Here is an 18,449-nt window from a genome sequence, read left to right as displayed (position 1 = left end):
GCTGCTATAAAAAAAAATCTTATTACCCCCCCCCCCCCCGTGTGTGTCCCGTAACACAAGCAACAACAACAACAACACAACACAACAAGAATAATATGTACAACGCGGCGGGCAACAACAATAAAAGTGTATGCAAAAAAATGACTCGTGCAGCGTCCCTTCATTTCCGAGCGCCCCTTGAACGGGACATTACACCGGGCAGAAGGGGAACGCGGCGGCGAGCTCGGTTTTTTTTTTTTTTTTTTTTTTTTTTTTTTCATGAAAAGTGTTGTGTCTTAGCACGAGTCCGCCTGGCCGGTCCGTCGTACGGCACCAGACGCGGTTGACCGTCCGGTGGTGCCGGCAGTCCAGGAAGGCACGGGGCAGGCATCGGAGATCCGCGCGTGCCGCGGGGTTCCGGTTCCCGACGGTCAACAGCCGTCAGGTCCGAGACACCTGGGAGTGGGTCAGGTGGAGACACGTGAGGATCAGCCTGCGACACATCCCTCGCCGAGTCGACGGCCACATCACACGCTCGGTCGTTACGGCACAAAGGGAGGCCATGCGGTGCCGCGAAGGGTTTCAGCCGGGAGGGGTGTACGTACCAACGGCGTTTTTCCCATTTAATCTGGATACTCTGGGGTCGTGCAACACGCACAATTTCCACCGGTCCCCTCCATGGTCTCAACAATTTAGGGGACGTGGCCAACGGTGCATGTGGACAGTGCAGCCAGGCCTTATCGATGATAATTTTGATGGGCATTTAGCCAGAAAGTCCGTACCCAGTAAACAAGGAACTGCCAGAGATGATGATACAAAAATAGGACCCACCAATTTGATATCGCCAATACAAATAGTCGCCCGAATCTGTCCGATGATTCCCAAGGATCCCCCGTTCGCCGCGTAAAATGGTACGTCCACCGGCAAAAGGGGTCGACATTGGACGGGAAGGATGTTATAAATAAGGTCCGAAATGATAGTGGCTGACGCACCCGTGTCCACCAGCACCCGGACCTCAACCCCGTCAATAAAACCCATTACCACGAACGACCCGGCCGACGCAGCCACTATCCTGTGGGCCAATTCGGACCATTCGACTGCTTTCGGGCCGTGTACGAACCCCCCTCGCCGAACCGAATCCCCGGTACCCATACGCGGTCCCCCCACCGCGAAGCGGCGACCCGAGTGTGCCGTGTATGTGGACCGAGCATGTGGGGTGCCGCGACTTGCCGGGGTTAGCTGGGACGACTTGGGGCCTTGGTCGTCGTCCGGACGTGGTCCCGTGGCGCGCTGACGCGAATGGCACCCGGACGCGACGTGACCCCGAAGGCCGCAGTTGTAACACATGACGAGGGACGTCGTGGGTTTCAGTTGCTCCAGCTTGCGGGACGAACGTATGGGCGAACGACCTCCCGCTCTCCACTCCCCCGGTCTCGACACGGTGAAGGCCTCCTCCCGAGCCGTAGCAGTCTGAGGCTCGGCGACCGTGGCGGCAGGTGCCGCGATCCCTGCCGATGCACAGACGACCGTCCGCTTGCGCTTGAGGACCTCGTGTGCGTGAATACTAGTAGCAATCCCCAAGGAGCAGATGTCCATTTCGTCCACCGTATTGATGGGGACTCCCAGGTCGTGAGCCAACGCCAGCAGCTGCTCTGTCACCATGGCGTCCTTCCCCTCCTTGTCCATGTGGGGAAAAGCAGCGTCCGCCAGGGCGAGCAGCGCCGTGCGATAGGCGAGCGTAGTTTCTCCAACCATCTTGCGCCGTTCGTAGAACTGGTGGCGACAGGTCGAGGTCGGTCCGAACACCTTAGCCATTAGATGTAGCGCGGCCTGGAGCGTTGAGCGGGACGACCTTGGGGCGGATGTGAAGGCCGCAAGCGCGTCGTCGTCGAGCGTCGCTGGCAGCGCGCGTAGGGCAGTGGTGTCGGACCACCCCGACATTTCTTGATGTGCGAGGAACCTTCGTTGGAAGGCCCCCCAGTCGCCCCCGTCTGCCTTGAACGCCGTCAGCGCGGGCAGTCGTTGCTGGAAGACCTGGTCGTCGTCCTCCGAGGAATGCTTTTCCCGCGCGCCGCTGTGGTTGACGAAAATGTCGGCTCCGTCGGCAGGCGCATGGTAGAGAGCTCTGGTGCGCGCCGATGACGCGGGCTGTGCAGAGTGGAGGTCTCCGACCACGTGGTGTCCACGCTTCCCGCCAACCGATGGTGGATCCTCAAAAATGGCGCCAATTTCAAAACTTTCGGCGCGAAGCGCATTCTGGCGGGATCCCTCCGGCCGCGCTCCCTCCTCCAACCTCGTAGTCGTCCTTCCGCCTGCTGAAACGGTGATTTCCGCCAAAATTGAAGCGGCGGCGAGCAGCAACTCCGCCAGGCGGGAGTGTGCATCCTGTAGGCTGGTGTCGGAGGCGAGCGGAGCGTCGGCCATCGCCGCGAAGTGCTGCATCGGCGGCAACTCCTCGTCCTCTCCTTCCGAGGTTTGTGGCTCCGGTACGCCGTCGTCTTCCCGATCTCGCTTGTGGGTACGGGTAGTCTTCCTAGTATCCATCCTTTTGAAGACAAGTTTACTTCTGATGCCAGTTGTAATGTAGGAACTTGGCAGGAGACGACCTTACGGGTAGCACACTCTTTTATTAACACCAACGTATATTACACGGGTGGCTAACTCCAGCCTTAACCCACGGGGTTCCCAGGGCTACACCCACACGGGCTCTTACGCCCCGTAGCCTCTCGGAACACACCCAGCCGGGATGTCCGTCTCGACTCTGGGTCCCACAGTCTCGGTCCACAGGGACGTCAGACCACGGGTCCCACAGTCTCGCCTCCGAGCCACACAGGGCCCCGGCCCTCACAAGGACAGCGGGACTAGGGGTCTCAGGGCCTACCTCTGAACTCCGTCTTCGGTCTTCGACTGGTTAACAACTTCCCGAGTGCTCCCGCGCGTCCCCCTTTATAGTCCTTCATGCGGACGTCGCTGAGAGCACCCACCCCAGTTGACCAATCACTGCGCGCTGCCCATGATCCTCTTTCCCACCTTGTGTCAGCGCGCACAACCACGCACCCAGCGCCGCCCCGTAATCTCTCACTCCCGGCGCGCGCGTCAACACCACGCCTACATCGCGTGCCCAACCACGCACCCCGCGCCGCCCCGTGATCTCTCACTGCGGGCGCGCGTCCGCACCACCACTACATATATACACGCTTACTTCCTATGTGTACATACACGCTTACGTCCTATGTGTATGTAGTGGTGATACGCGCTGGTAGTAAGGATCGTGGGGTAGCGCATGGTGATTGGCTGTGGGTTGGTGACGCGCGCTGACGGTGAGGGATCGTAGGTCAGCGCGGGGTCATGGGTTATGTGATGGTGATTGGCTGTGTGTTGGTGACGCGCGCTGACAGTGATGGATCGTGTGGCAGCGCGTGGGGATTGGTTATGTGCGCTGGCACAAGAAGGGATCGTGTGGCAGCGCGTGATGATTGGTCGGTTAGGGTGGGTGCTCGCATCACGGTCCGCATAGGCTCCGTCTCCTTGGAGCGGAGGGTTATATAAGGCGGTGCGCGCGGGCGTTCGGGGAGAAGTTGGTGACCAGTGAAGACGGAAGACGGAGGAGGAAGAGATAGGGCCCTGAGACACCTAGTCCCGCTGTCCTTGTAGGGACCGGGGCCCTGTGTGGCTCAGAGGCGGGACCTTGGGACCCGGGGGCCGGACGTCCGTGTGAGGACCGGGCCACGGGACCCAGTGGTCGTGATCCGTACCCAAGCTGGGGTGGGTCTAGAGGTTCCCCCGGATGCTACGGGGCTGGAATGCCCGTGTGTGTGTAGCCGGGCGGAACGTGTAGCGTGAGCAGTAGTTACCACCCGTGTCAGGTGGAACGTGTAGCGTGAGCAGTAGTTACCACCCGTGTCAGGTGGAACGTGTAGCGTGAGCAGTAGTTACCACCCGTGTCAGGTGGAACGTGTAGCGTGAGCTGTAGTGACAACATGTGTTATTGTAACAACCCAAGTGTGAATAAAGTGTGCTACCCGTCAAGTGGTTTCCCGCCGTAGTTTACTATACTTCATGTATATACACGCTTACTTCCTATGTGTATATACACACTTACTTCCTATGTGTATATACACGCTTACTTCCTATGTGTATATACACGCTTACTTGCTGTGTGTATATACACGCTTACTACCTATGTGTATATACACGCTTACTTGCTGTGTGTATATACACGCTTACTGCCTATGTGTATATACACGCTTACTTCCTATGTGTATATACACGCTTACTTGCTGTGTATATACACGCTTACTGCCTATGTGTATATACACGCTTACTTCCTGTGGGTATATACACGCTTACTTCCCATGTGTATATACACTCTTACTTCCCATGTGTATATACACGCTTACTTCCCATGTGTATATACACGCTTACTTCCTATGTGTATATACACGCTTACTTCCCATGTGTATATACACGCTTACTTCCCATGTGTATATACACGCTTACTTCCGATATGTATATACACGTTACTTCCTATGTGTATATACACGCTTACTTCCCATGTGTATATACACGCTTACTTCCCATGTGTATATACACGCTTACTTCCTATGTATACATACACGCTTACTTCCTATGTGTATATACACGCTTACTTCCTGTGTGTATATACACGCTTACTTCCTATGTGTATATCCACGCTTACTTCCCATGTGTATATACACGCTTACTTCCCGTGTATATATACACACTTACTTATTATGTGTATATACACGCTTACTTCCTATGTGTATATACACACTTACTTCATGTGTGTATATACACGCTTACTTCCTACGTGTATATACACGCTTACTTTCTGTGTGTATATACACGCTTACTTCCTGTGTGTATATACACGCTTACTTCCTATATGTATATACACGCTTACTTCTCGTGTGTATATACACGCTTACTTCCTATGTGTATATACACGCCTTCTTCCTGTGTGTATATATACGCTTACTTCCTGTGTGTATATACACGCTTACTTCTTGTGTGTATATACACGCTTACTTCCTGTGTATATACACGCTTACTTCCTATGTGTATATACACGCTTACTTCCTATGTGTATATGCAAGCTTACTTCCTATGTGTATATACACGCTTACTTGCTGTGTATATACACGCTTACTGCCTATGTGTATATACACGCTTACTTCCTGTGGGTATATACACGCTTACTTCCCATGTGTATATACACTCTTACTTCCCATGTGTATATACACGCTTACTTCCCATGTGTATATACACGCTTACTTCCTATGTGTATATACACGCTTACTTCCCATGTTTATATACACGCTTACTTCCCATGTGTATATACACGCTTACTTCCGATATGTATATACACGTTACTTCCTATGTGTATATACACGCTTACTTCCCATGTGTATATACACGCTTACTTCCCATGTGTATATACACGCTTACTTCCTATGTATACATACACGCTTACTTCCTATGTGTATATACACGCTTACTTCCTGTCTGTATATACACGCTTACTTCCTATGTGTATATCCACGCTTACTTCCCATGTGTATATACACGCTTACTTCCCGTGTATATATACACACTTACTTATTATGTGTATATACACGCTTACTTCCTATGTGTATATACACACTTACTTCATGTGTGTATATACACGCTTACTTCCTACGTGTATATACACGCTTACTTTCTGTGTGTATATACACGCTTACTTCCTATGTGTATATACACGCTTACTTCCTATGTGTATATACACGCTTACTTCCTATGTGTATATACATGCTTACTTCCTATGTATATATACACACTTACTTCCTATGTGTATATACACGCTTACTTCCTATGTGTATATACACGCTTACTTCCTATGTGTATATACACGCTTACTTCCTATGTGTATATACACGCTTACTTCCCGTGTGTATATACACGCTTACTTCCTATGTGTACATACACGCTTACTTCCTATGTGAACATACACGCTTACTTCCTATGTGTACATACACGCTTACTTCCTATGTGAACATACACGCTTACTTCCTATGTGTATATACACGCTTACTTCCTATGTGTATATACACACTTACTTCCTATGTGTATATACACACACCTCGGGAATAGGCCAAGGCAGGGTTCGGATTGCAGCGGCTCGTTATTCTGGACGCGTGAGCCGAGGGCACGACCATCGCGGTCGCCAATTCCTGCACAAAAACACGGGTTTTACACTTCATCTGGCTCGACTCCAGCAGGTAAAACATCAAGTTTTACTGCCATGCAACGGTCTCGAAGCGGAGCGTGAGGGATAGTGCGACCCGCTTGCTTGTGGTAAAACGGCCACTTGGGAGGATTTTTACTTCCGTGGGATGTTTGCGAGCAACGTTTGATTCTGCCACTGTTCACGACACCATGGGGATGCTCTGCCCTGCGAGATTTCCTCGTGTATTCTCTGCCTCGGTCATCGTTGAGGCGATGGGGCAATTGGAATAAACCTGGGGGTGGAGTGGGTGGGGGACTGGGTCGAGTGGGGTACAAAACCAAGAATAGAAAAGCAAATTCACCAGAGGGAGGGAGGGGCTCCTTGGGAATGGCGCTCAATTCTTGCTGTGGCCTCGAATCCCAATCGCAGTGCCCACCGGCAAAATAATACACGAGACGTCCTGACCCCCCCTCACCCCCCACTCTCAATCCAGCCCCCTCGCCCCCCACCCTCACCCGCCCCCTCACCCGCCCCCCTCGCCCCCCACCCTCACCCCCCACCCTCACCCCCTACTCTCACCCTCACCCGCCCCCTCACCCCCCACTCTCACCCGCCCCCCTCGCCCCCCACTCTCACCCGCCACTCTCACCCGCCCCCCTCGCCGCCCTCACCCCCCACCCTCACCCCCCACTCTCACCCTCACCCGCCCCCTCACCCCCCACTCTCACCCCACTCTCACCCCCACCCTCACCCCCCAATCTCACCCTCACCCGCCCCCTCACCCCCCACCATCACCCGCCCCCTCACCCGCCCCCCTCGCCCCCCACTCTCACCCGCCCCCTCACCCGCCGCCCTCGCCCCCCACTATCACCCCCCACCCTCACCCGCCCCCTCACCCGCCCCCCTCACCACGTGACAGTCAAGAGTTTGTTGACATTGCATGGTGTAAACGTTGTCACAACGTGTAGAAATTGACAAATTCGTGACAAATAATTCCACTTGGGCTCACTGTGAATGACACGTCGCGCACAATGCGCGCTGCGACTTAGCGGCTCATCGTGCAGCCGGGCAACCACAGAGGCGTTCATAGATTTGACGATCTGTGCGCACGAGGCCGAGTAGAAGCTGACACTGCGCGCGTTTTGATGCCTGCCGTGAGCTCTCGCTCGCGCTGCCCCTCAACCAACCTGCCGGTGGGAAGTAACGACTTTGGCAGGGCACCTCAAGTGTCACGTGGACACTGCCTACACCCCCACGGGAAGAGAGTTTCGCATTAGCGACGAGCGAGCCACTCATGGGAGCATCAATCAAAACAACATTCTCATACCAGTACAGAGTGATATATTAATACTTCAGAATCATCGGAATATTTATATATACACACTGGAGGAATCCGATGAGCTATACAGCTCTTTTTGACAGATGTCCAGTAGGGGCGGGTAAGAAAGTTACAACAACGAACAGTACAAAAACACGATCGCAGTGCAAAGTACAAGAAAGGTAAACAAATCACACAAACACAAACAAATGAAACTAAACCATCCCCATCCTACCAGGCAAAGCCCACTGCGCTTTTAACTTATTTCTTCAGAAGCGACCTGGCCACAAATGATAGCTCAACAAAGTGGCCCATCATTTGAACATTTGTAGCAGCCAAAAAACGATCTGCTCTTCTCTGTTTTGGATAGGGTTATTGGTCTACTCTTCCACACTGACGAGACTCTGCCCCACCACAGGCATCCTGACAATGTACACACGACTGCTGGGTAGACGGCGACGGCGGTGGTGGAGAGATTGAAGAAACTTGCCCCAATGATTTCCTCTGCCGCGCCTGGAGATGAAATCCAACTCAGGATTGCGAGGCCAGTGCGAGCCCAGTGCGCCGCTGACCTTTAACCCGTGGAACCTGTCCCTCGCTGCGTTTCTCAGTTGAAAAAGCTGAACACGTCAGCGACGTTCATTGTTTTAGATCGGGACTCGGCAACCTACGACTCCGGAGCCGCGCGCGGCTCTTGAAGGACTGCTGCTTCGTGACGTTTCTTGTCAAGGACCAGCGCCGTCTCCTGTTCACCACACAGTGCACTGCGGGCGGCTCTTGAAATATTGATTATTTTTTTTACCGAATTTGAAAAGAATGGCTCTTCTTGTTATTTTGGGTTGCCCCCTGATCTAAACATCTCTTAATGTTTGGCAAAACGATGTTGACCAGGTGTATCATTCCGTTACCAGTACGAAAATAATATACAGTACAGTCGATAATTATCCGGCTTTCAACATTATCCGGTGGTCAGGGGCTAATCCAGCGAAACTAGCATGTAATCCGGTGATCGCCGGAGTACAGCTCCAAAGGCTGTACCAGTCCGGCGATCTGCAGAGTACACGTGACAAAAAAGTAGCTTTGCTTGATTTCAGTGTCAAATATTATAAATATAACTCATTAAAAAAAACATGAAATATACACGGTGCGATCTGGTGAAAAGTGCGTTGTGCAATTCGGCGTTCGCCAGAGCACCGGACTCAAGGCTGCCTCAGTCCGTTGATCGTCAAACACGTGGTTGTTGAGACAAGAGCATAGTCGTACTAAGGACATCACCCCATGTAGAGTCTTCTCTTCGAGATTGGAGTAGTAAGTACGGTAAATACAGTAACCTTTTACAGTAGGACATTTATATTTGTCTCTTTGGAAATTCATTTATATGTAATGCGGGCGTAAACGGCCTCGCGGATATGACGTCACGGGGGGAAGGGTGAGGTCACGTGGGGGAGAGGGGTAAGCTCTTAAGGGCGGTAACCGGAAGAGACGAGAGGAAAGTGTGGGAATAAAGACAGGAGGAGGCCACGCAGGGCAGAGGGTGGAGAGTGGCGAGATCGCCACGCGGTGAGACTCGGCACCGTCGGCCAGCGGTGTCCGGGCACGGGTGGAACGGAGAGCAGCGGTGGAGCTGGAGCAAGAGCAGCTGAAAGACTGCACAAGGACGGAGAGACTGAGAGGGAAGCCTGCAGCGGAGCTGCATCGGGAGTGGGGAAACGGCTACGTGAGCGACGGCAGCTGTCAAGCTGCCAAGCGGGAAGGCTCTGAGCGAGGGCCGTGTGGGACAAGTTGTAAGAACTCAAATAAAGGACAACGGAGACAGACACAGTGATAGCGTCCTTTATTACACTGGTGTCAGAAGTGAAACGGCATGTCAAAACAGCTCAGAAGAAAGAATATTCCTGCACCATCATCTGCTACATCATCCGACGACGACGACCTTCCTCAGGCGGTGGACCTGCCTGCGATGGAGGAGGAGATCCGTGCGGGAACGAGTACGGGTCCGGGAGTACAAGATGTCGCCACGTCGGTGGACCCGTCCGCGCCGGAGGACGCGGACTTACGATGGAGACAGATGGCGGCGCAGCTGGAGACCTTGAAAATCGTGCTGGCGCAACTGTGCGACCTCGTCACGCCGAGGACGGCATCGGGGAGGCCCGGTGGTGATCCGCAGGCCTCGGCCTTGCCTGCGCTGTCAGCGCCATCTGCCACGCGGCACGAAGACGCCATCTTGGGCGTGGCAGGGGAAGAACGGCGGGAAGCCGCCATCTTGCGCTCTCCGCGGCGGGGAGCCGCCATCTTGGACACGTTGCGATGCGACGCCATATTGAATATGCCGCGTGATGAGTCACCTCCTGAGGACGGCGCAGCAAGGAGTCGCAGTCGTCATCTGACAACCGTTAAAGAATTCTCCATCAGTGGCGATTGGAGTGCTTTCGCTTGCAGATTTTTGGCGGCGGTGCGCTCCGCCAGGTGGACTGACGCAGAGGCACTGGAGGTTCTACCAACTCTTCTCGATGACGAGTCGGTGCGATTCTTCCGTTCTAACAAGGCCGAGAAAAAGAAAACGTTGAGAGGAGTTTTTGACGAGATGGCGGATGCATACGAGCCGCCGGATGATGCTCACCGCCGGTTTGTTCAACGCCAGCGCGCACCCGAGGAGTCGCCGGTGGCATACAGGGGTGCTGTCTTGGAGTTAGCCATGGCCGCATACCCGGAGACGGAGCCTGACCTACTCGAACCCCTCATTTTGGGCAAAATGCTCGAGCTGTCCCGGGATTTGGGGATCCCTATGCCGGTGTGTGGCCATGAGAAGCTGACATCCCGGACGGCCGAAAACTGTCTGGATGCCCAGTTTAACCTACGCCGCTGGAAGCAAGTCACGGCGTGGACGGGGGGGCCCATCATCGAGGGAGGTGCCGTGGGTTGGGATCCCAAGAAGGCGGTGTACGTTCCTGACGGGGGGTCCCGCAGGAGCTGACAGCCGCCTCTGCTCAGTGGTCGGCCGCGGTGGACCGGGGCCGCGATCTGCGCCGCCGACGCGGGAGCGTCGGGATGGGGGGCCTGCGGCGCGGCGCAACGACATCGAGTGCTTCCGCTGCGGTCGTAAGGGCCATTACGCCAGGGACTGCTGGGCCTGTATCCCAGGTCCGCCCCAGCAGGAGGCCTCGACAGCAGATGTGCCGCGGAAGGATCCTCCAGGACAGGCAAGTCGGTGCGCACCAGACACCCGGCAAGGCTTGATACCTCATTCATCACCATTGTCGCACGATCCGGGTGTTGTTAATAACGGGAGGCCATCGACTGGCCCATGTCGCTCAGTAACGCAGTGGTGTAAATTGGCACGGCGGGTCGTCGCGGCCGCTACTGGTTCGTCCACTGTACCGAATTCTATACAGGGGGTGGACGTGCGCATTTTAGTGGACTCCGGGGCGTCCGCGACCATTATATCGGATGTAATTTTTCATCTGTTGGGCATCCCACCAGAGGCCGTGCGTCCGGTTTACGATTCCTGCGTTGCGGCGAACGGGGGTGGTATGGGCATTGTGGGCCAGGTGGACGCCAATATATCTATCGGGGGAGTGTCAGCCTCGGGAATTGTGTTAATTTCAAGGTCCCTTGCGGTTCCGTGTTTGTTGGGAACTTATTTTCTGGCCAAAATGCCCATTCTAATTAGAATTATTGAAAACTGTATCGAATTACCGGGGGGTCGTAAAATTATATTTCTGCCGTCGCCCTGGGGGCGACCTGCTCCGGTCGGCCAGGTGCAGGCGCTGTCCGAGGTATCTGTTGACCTTCCACCGGGCTCACAGATGCTTATCCCCTTGCGGTATTGGAAACCTCTACCTGGTCGGGAGGGAGCAACTGGAGTTTTGTTATCACCGTCCGCAACTATAACGGACGGATCGGCACTCGTAGGGGCACAGACTATTATCCGGCCGGACCAGCAGCCATTTTTGCAAGTGCTTAATGGGAGTACAGAGAATGTGTGTGTGCCGGCTGGAACAGTTGTGGCACACGCCACCACAGTGTTTACGGCCCAGGACTATCTGGGCCGCCGGGAAATGGTTGCCGGTGTTTCGGCCGATGTAGCCCCAGATAATCGCTGGATAGCCGAATTGTGCAGGGAAAATTCTTCCCTTTCCGGGAAGCAACGGTTCGCGCTTTGCGCGCTATTGTTGAATTATTCGGATGTGTTTAGCTCCGACGATCTGGACTTGGGACGCACCTCCCTGCTTTCTCATCATATTGATACCGGGGACGCTGCTCCTATTCGGTTGAACTCGCATCAGATGAGTCCGGCGGAGCGAGATCATGTTAGAGGGGCAGTGGACGACATGTTGGCTGCGGACATAATCTCTCCATCTAATAGCCCATGGGGTGCGCCTGTGGTCTTAGTCAAGAAGAAGGACAGGAAATTGCGATTTTGTGTGGATTTTCGGAAATTGAATAAAGTGTCCGTGGCAGATACGTACCCCCTGCCGCGTATGGACGATTCCCTCGATGCCTTGTCGGGGGCGAAGTTCTTTTCGACGCTGGATCTCTCTTCGGGATTCTGGCAGCTTCCCCTCGATGAGTCCTCGCGGGAAAAGCCTGCTTTCCGTACGCCGCAGGGGTTATTTCAATTCGATTGTCTTCCGATGGGGTTGAATGCTGCCCCCGCCACATTTCAGAGGTTGATGGAACTGGTATTAACGGGGTTGCAGTGGGAGACATGTCTGATATATTTAGACGATATTATCGTCTTCAGCCGCACATTTGACGAACATTTACTGAGGTTGGAGGCGGTGTTCGCCAGGATGCGTTCCGCAAAATTGAAATTTAAACCGGGACCGGCTGATGGGGTTTTGAACCTTCCAAGGGCTGTATGGATTCGTGAACAAATGCTGGACGATTCATTGGGGACCCTGCGGAGTCGGGCTGCGAAGGAGAGTGGGGGACCGGGTTCTGGGGGAACGCCGGGAACCGCTCTCCGCGATGGACTGCTGATGTGGAGGGAAGGGTTACAGGAACGCTGGCGTCTTGTTGTACCGGCATCCTTGCGGTACGAATTGGTTAGGACTCTGCATTGCGACACGCTGTTACATCTGGAGGTGCAGAAGACCCTATTGACGTTGCAGCGAGATTACTTTTGGCACGGCATGACAACGGATGTCGTCGGGCACGTTCGCGCGTGTCCCGATTGTGCCCGGCGGAAGCCGCCTAAACACCCATATGTGCCGCCGATACAGTCTATTCGGGTGTCTCGAGTTAATGAGCTGGTGGCGTTAGATATTTTGGGACCCTTCCCGCCATCCTCTAAAGGTAATTAATACTTGCTAGTTGGGGTAGAGTACCTCTCCCGTTGGCCGATGGCCTGGCCCTTGCCCGACCAGTCGGCGGCGTCCATTACGGACGCCTTTATATTCGGGTACGTTATGGACAAGGGGGCGCCGGAGAGGCTCCTCACAGATCGGGGCCGAAATTTTTCTTCTAAATTGTTGGGGGAAGTGTGCGCGGCTCTGGGAACTAAAAAGATCCGGACATCTCCCTACCACCCGCAGACGGATGGTATGGTCGAACGGCTGAATCGGACTTTGTCCGCAATGTTGTGTCACACGGTGAGTGAAAAACAAGCGGATTGGGATTGGCATATCCCTGGGGTACTCTCAGCTTACCGTATGACGCCGCATGCGTCTACAGGATATTCGCCGTTTTTCCTTATGTACGGTCGCGAAAACGTGCCGCCGATGGATGTGCAGTTGGGAACAGGAGTGAGGGGACCTACTCAGCCTCTTCCTGATTACATTCAGGACACCGTTCGCCGCGTCACTGAGGCGCGGGAAGGGGCCCGCATGGCCACGGCCAAAGCCCAGGCCCGGAACGAACGGTGCGCTCGACGCTCTAAGGGGAAGTGCCCCTGGAAGGTGGGGGACATGGCCTGGCTGCATTGCCCACAGGTGTGGCCAGGGACCTCCCCTAAATTACATAAACCATGGCAAGGGCCTGTTCGGCTCATCGAGGTTCCCAACCCACAGTCTGCACACGTTCGGTTCGGATCTCGGCGTTGGTACGTTCATATGTCTCGCTTGAAACCGTATGTGGCCCCTCAAACGGATGCGTCATCTCCTGATGTTGCCTTGCCGGGGTCTGTTGCTGCCGACGCACCCTTGCCTGTGCCTGTTGACCCTGCAAGAGCGCCTGTCGTGCCTTATACAGACAAGCCGGCCGTGACACTGCAGGAGACAGGGGACTCTGCTCGGGGTGGGCCTACCACGGCTGCGGGGACGCCGAGCCCCGCCGCCCTTCCGACCCCGCCGCGGACACGATTGTGGGACACCCCGGACTCTGGCCCTTCGGGGAAACGGGACCGTGGCGTTGGCGGGCCTCCAATAGCGACAGGAAGTCTTGATCCTGTCGCTCTTAAAACCCCGTCGCGCTCTCGGTCTGCAGGGGTGCCGCCGCCCGTCCGGGACGGGCCGGCGACCCGCACGCGGTCGAAGTCCCTTACTTTTCGTTGATTTATACTGTTTTTGTTCTTGTTGTTATTGTTATATTTATTGTATGCTTCGTTGTCCTTGCATGTCTGATGGTTGTTGGTCGCTCGCATTACTTGTTGTTGTTGTTGTTCAGCCGAGGACGGCTGGAATTTTCTCCACGGGGGAGGGTGGTGTAATGCGGGCGTAAACGGCCTCGCGGATATGACGTCACGGGGGGAGGGATTAGGTCACGTGGGGGAGAGGGGTAAGCTCTTAAGGGCGGTAATCGGAAGAGACGAGAGGAGAGTGTGGGAATAAAGACAGGAGGAGGCCACGCAGGGCAGAGGGTGGAGAGTGGCGAGATCGCCACGCGGTGAGACTCGGCACCGTCGGCCAGCGGTGTCCGGGCACGGGTGGAACGGAGAGCAGCGGTGGAGCTGCAGCGAGAGCAGCTGAAAGACTGCACAAGGGCGGAGAGACTGAGAGGGAAGCCTGCAGCGGAGCTGCATCGGGAGTGGGGAAAAGGCTACGTGAGCGACGGCAGCTGTCAAGCTGCCAAGCGGGAAGGCTCTGAGCGAGGGCCGTGTGGGACAAGTTGTAAGAACCCAAATAAAGGACAACGGAGACAGACACAGTGAAAGAGTCCTTTATTACATATATAATAAACACATTCAAAACACAGAAAAGCATGTCCACAATACCTAAAAACATGTTATACAAGAATGTGCAAATATAAGTTACTTTAAATGATGATGATGATGATGAGATTATCCGGCACCCCCTTACTCTCTACACCGCCGGATAATAATCGCCGCTCTCGCTGCTCGTGGCCTGACGACGCCGAATTCTTCGTCCGACAGACGGCCACAATAACGGAGCCACCGAGGCGGTGGTGGACATTAAAAACCCCATTCACGCTCGGGGCATGACGTAGTTAGCGATCGGTCGTACTCGTAACGCGGCAGCGCCGCACACGATCCACTCGCTGTCGTCGTTGGGGGAGGACAGCTTATTGGCACCAGGCGGAGGAACCCACAGGCGAGCCATGGCCACACCAACCATTGGCCAAGCTCACGTGGGAGGAAACCGAAGAGCCCAGAGAAAACCGACGCATGCGAGGGGGCAACACTCTATTCCGCACAAGATGGAACAGGTGGAGTTGATGTGGCTCCTCCTCGACGCCCACGGGGAGATTCCCAGCACGTGTGTGGTGCTCCACCAACCCTCCCTACTGCACACCAGTGCTGGAATGCAGGCAGCCACCACGTGACGTGTAACGTAGCCACAGACGCGGGTCCTGACTGCTTCGCCTGCACCCACTCCGTATCGCCGACCGAGCCCCCCGCACCCTCCCCCCACTCCGCACCCCCACACGGCGCCTCTACACACCCCGCCAGCTGCCCCGGGGCCGGCTGCTTTCGCTTCAAGGAGCGAGCGCTGTAAGGGGATGGGACTGAGGGGAGGCGTTAATCCAGCGAGCGAGAGTTCGTCATTCAGAAGAAGATTACATCACCGGGGGGATTATCCGGCTGAGAGAACCGGCTCCAGCCTGCTCCACCCTGATCCACCCTGCCCCACCCTGCTCCACCCTGATCCACCTTGATCCACCCTGATCCACCCCACCCTGCTCCACCGTGCCCCACCCTGCCGCAGCCTACTCCACCCTAATCCACCGTGCCCCACCCTGCTGCAACCTAATCCACCCTGCTCCACCCTGCTGCACCCTGCTCCACCTTAAACCACCCTGCTCCACCCTGATCCACCTTGCCCCACCCTGCTCCACCCTGCTCCACCCTGCCCCACGCTGTTCCACCCTGATCCACCCTGATCCACCTTTCCCCACCTTGCTCCACCCTGCCCCACCCTGCTCCACCCTGCTCCACGCTGTTCCACCCTGATCCACCCTGATCCACCTTTCCCCACCTTGCTCCACCCTGCCCCACCCTGCTCCACCCTGTTCCACCCTGATCCACCCTGATCCACCCTGCCCTATCCTCTAGCACTTCACCTGAATGAACCGAATCCACTGGGCATTAAAACAATCTGAAGGCCTCAAGGACTTCGTGAAACTGGTCCTGATTTTGGCCTCTGCCGCTAAGGAGATGCTTCCATCCAGCAGTGGATTGGCAAAGCCCTGGATTGGTATTACGTGTTCATAATGTAAAGGTGATGTGCGAACGTGACACGCGGACTATTGCCCTGACAATGCTGCCAAAAGGGATGGAACAAACGGAGAGTAAAAGAAGCGAGATGGTGAACTAACCTACATGATGGGTTCTTAAATCACTCTTGGCTCGCAACTGTGACAATTCGAGTCATCTGTGAGGAGGTCAAGGTGATTTGTATATATCCATAATTACATTTCTTATTTCACCAAGAGAGCATCAATAATCTATTTCAGGAGGGCCCTGACAAGTTTTCGAGTCGGGGGAACGCTGCTGCTGCTGTGTGCGAGTGATCGCAATTGCAGGCAATCTTTCAGCATTGGGATGTTTTGGCCAAAGCCAGTTACAATGCGTGTGTGTGAGTGTGTTTTGTGGTGGCGTAGCAGTTAGTGTGCTGCACTACGAACCCGGTGACCCAGGTTCGATTCCCACTCACAGCCAACGCCAGTGACGATTATATAAACCGGTCCCGGGCCTTCCCTAGGTCGACTCAGCCTCAAGTGAGAACCAGGTGCGGCGAGTAAACATTGCCATTGGGGAGACAAAGGCGGATTTTGTCTTTGTTTAGCGATGACAGGAAACCAGAGAACCTGGAGTAAACCCACGCAGAACTGGAGTGGAGAACCCAGTCAGGAATCGAACCCAGGGAGGGTTTCCTTGTCGCTGTGTGGCACGCATCACCATTGCGGCGCCACCCTGCCGGCAGGCTGAATAATTCACGATGAATCGACTCATCTCTTGCCGCTGCTGAAGACACCGTGCGGCCGTGCCAGGTGTTCCTGTTCGAGCTGCTCGCCAGGCAAGGCCCGGGATGGACGCGGCCCCGAGCCGGAGGAAGTTCCCCGCAGTTAATCCGGAATTGCAATGGGAGCCAGCGGAGGGGGACTCAGATGGTTGGGGCAGTTATGGTCACGTCAGTGACTGCGGCTGAGAAGGCTGGCAGCGGCCTAAGGGCCGTGGGGAGGTGAGGGATGTGGGAAGACCGTAGAGGCGGGAGTTGCAGGAGGTGGAGATGGAGGGAGCGATGGAGATGGAGATAAACAAAAACGACTTCTATTTTACCCACTGAGCTATGTAGCTCTTTTTAAGAAGTGACCTCGCCACAAATGAAAGCTCAACGACGTGGCTTATCGTGTTGAAATGTGTAGAGGAGTCATGGATGGCATGATGTCATGAGCACCGTGAAGCGGGATGACGTCATGTCACAGGGATTGTAAGGGGGGTACTTAAGGGGGGCCCCGTGACGTGAGCGGGGTCGTTGTGGGAGCCGGGGGATGCTGAGGGTCTGACAAGGAGGTCTCTCCTGCTCGTGACCGGATGGAGTTGGCTGATCCCCCGTCCCGACTCGAGCGAGAGAGCCCAAGAGATAGCTGAGGCAAGGGACAGATCGAGCCTGAGGTCCGAGTGAAGGACCAAGGGACACCTATCTCTGGTGTAATTTGTACCCTTGTGTTAATAAACTGGCGTAAGCCCCGACATGAAGTTCTGTCTTCGCGTGCATCTTCACTACGCCACAACTGGTGCCAGAAGTGACTCCTGCTTTCACCGCCATGTCAACATCGGCGGCGAAACGCGTGCTTCTTCACCACACAACAAATGTATAGCAGCTAATTACTCTAAACGCATGTTGCTAAATGTGGAGGGAAAACCCGTAGGACCTGGAGACAAATCCACGCAACCACGGGGAGAAGATGCAAACTCCAAATATGCAGGCGTCAGGTTCAGGATCGAACCCATGACCTCCTGCATACCAAGTGAGGTAGTTAACATCTCGCCACTGCGCTGCACTGCATACCAGGTGAGATAGTTAACATCTCTCCTGGTATGCAGTTACTTGGCGATGGAGATGGAGGTAGAGATGGAGGTGGAGATGAGAGTGAAAGGCGAAGTGAGAAGAGAGAGGCTGCAGGTCGGGAAGCTGTGGCGATGCTCGGTAATGTGACAAATCGCGACAGCGCTGGAGAGATTTTAATAAATAGTCGTTTGTGTTGGGCGAATGTATATGCGTGATCTGCATTTCAATATGCTTTAGCTAAATAATTAAGTTTCAAATTGACTCCAAATTACATACAATTAACCGTGCTTATGTTTGCAACCATTCAACTTAATTGGAACACTAATTGCGATGCTTGCTGTGATTTGGCACGAGGAGGGATAGAGTGGCCAGGCTCTAGGAAACAAACCGATATTCTCAGCACCCAGAGTTGACGGTACAGTGCACCAAGATGTGTGTAGCTCGGTTTAATTCTATTTATTTTCTGTTGTTTACTTGAGAAAGCCTTTCAGGAGGGTCCTGCAAGGTGTTT

Source organism: Lampetra fluviatilis, chromosome 30, assembly GCF_964198595.1.
Source record: "Lampetra fluviatilis chromosome 30, kcLamFluv1.1, whole genome shotgun sequence".
NCBI lineage: Eukaryota > Metazoa > Chordata > Hyperoartia > Petromyzontiformes > Petromyzontidae > Lampetra > Lampetra fluviatilis.
This window is presented reverse-complemented; position numbering follows the sequence as displayed.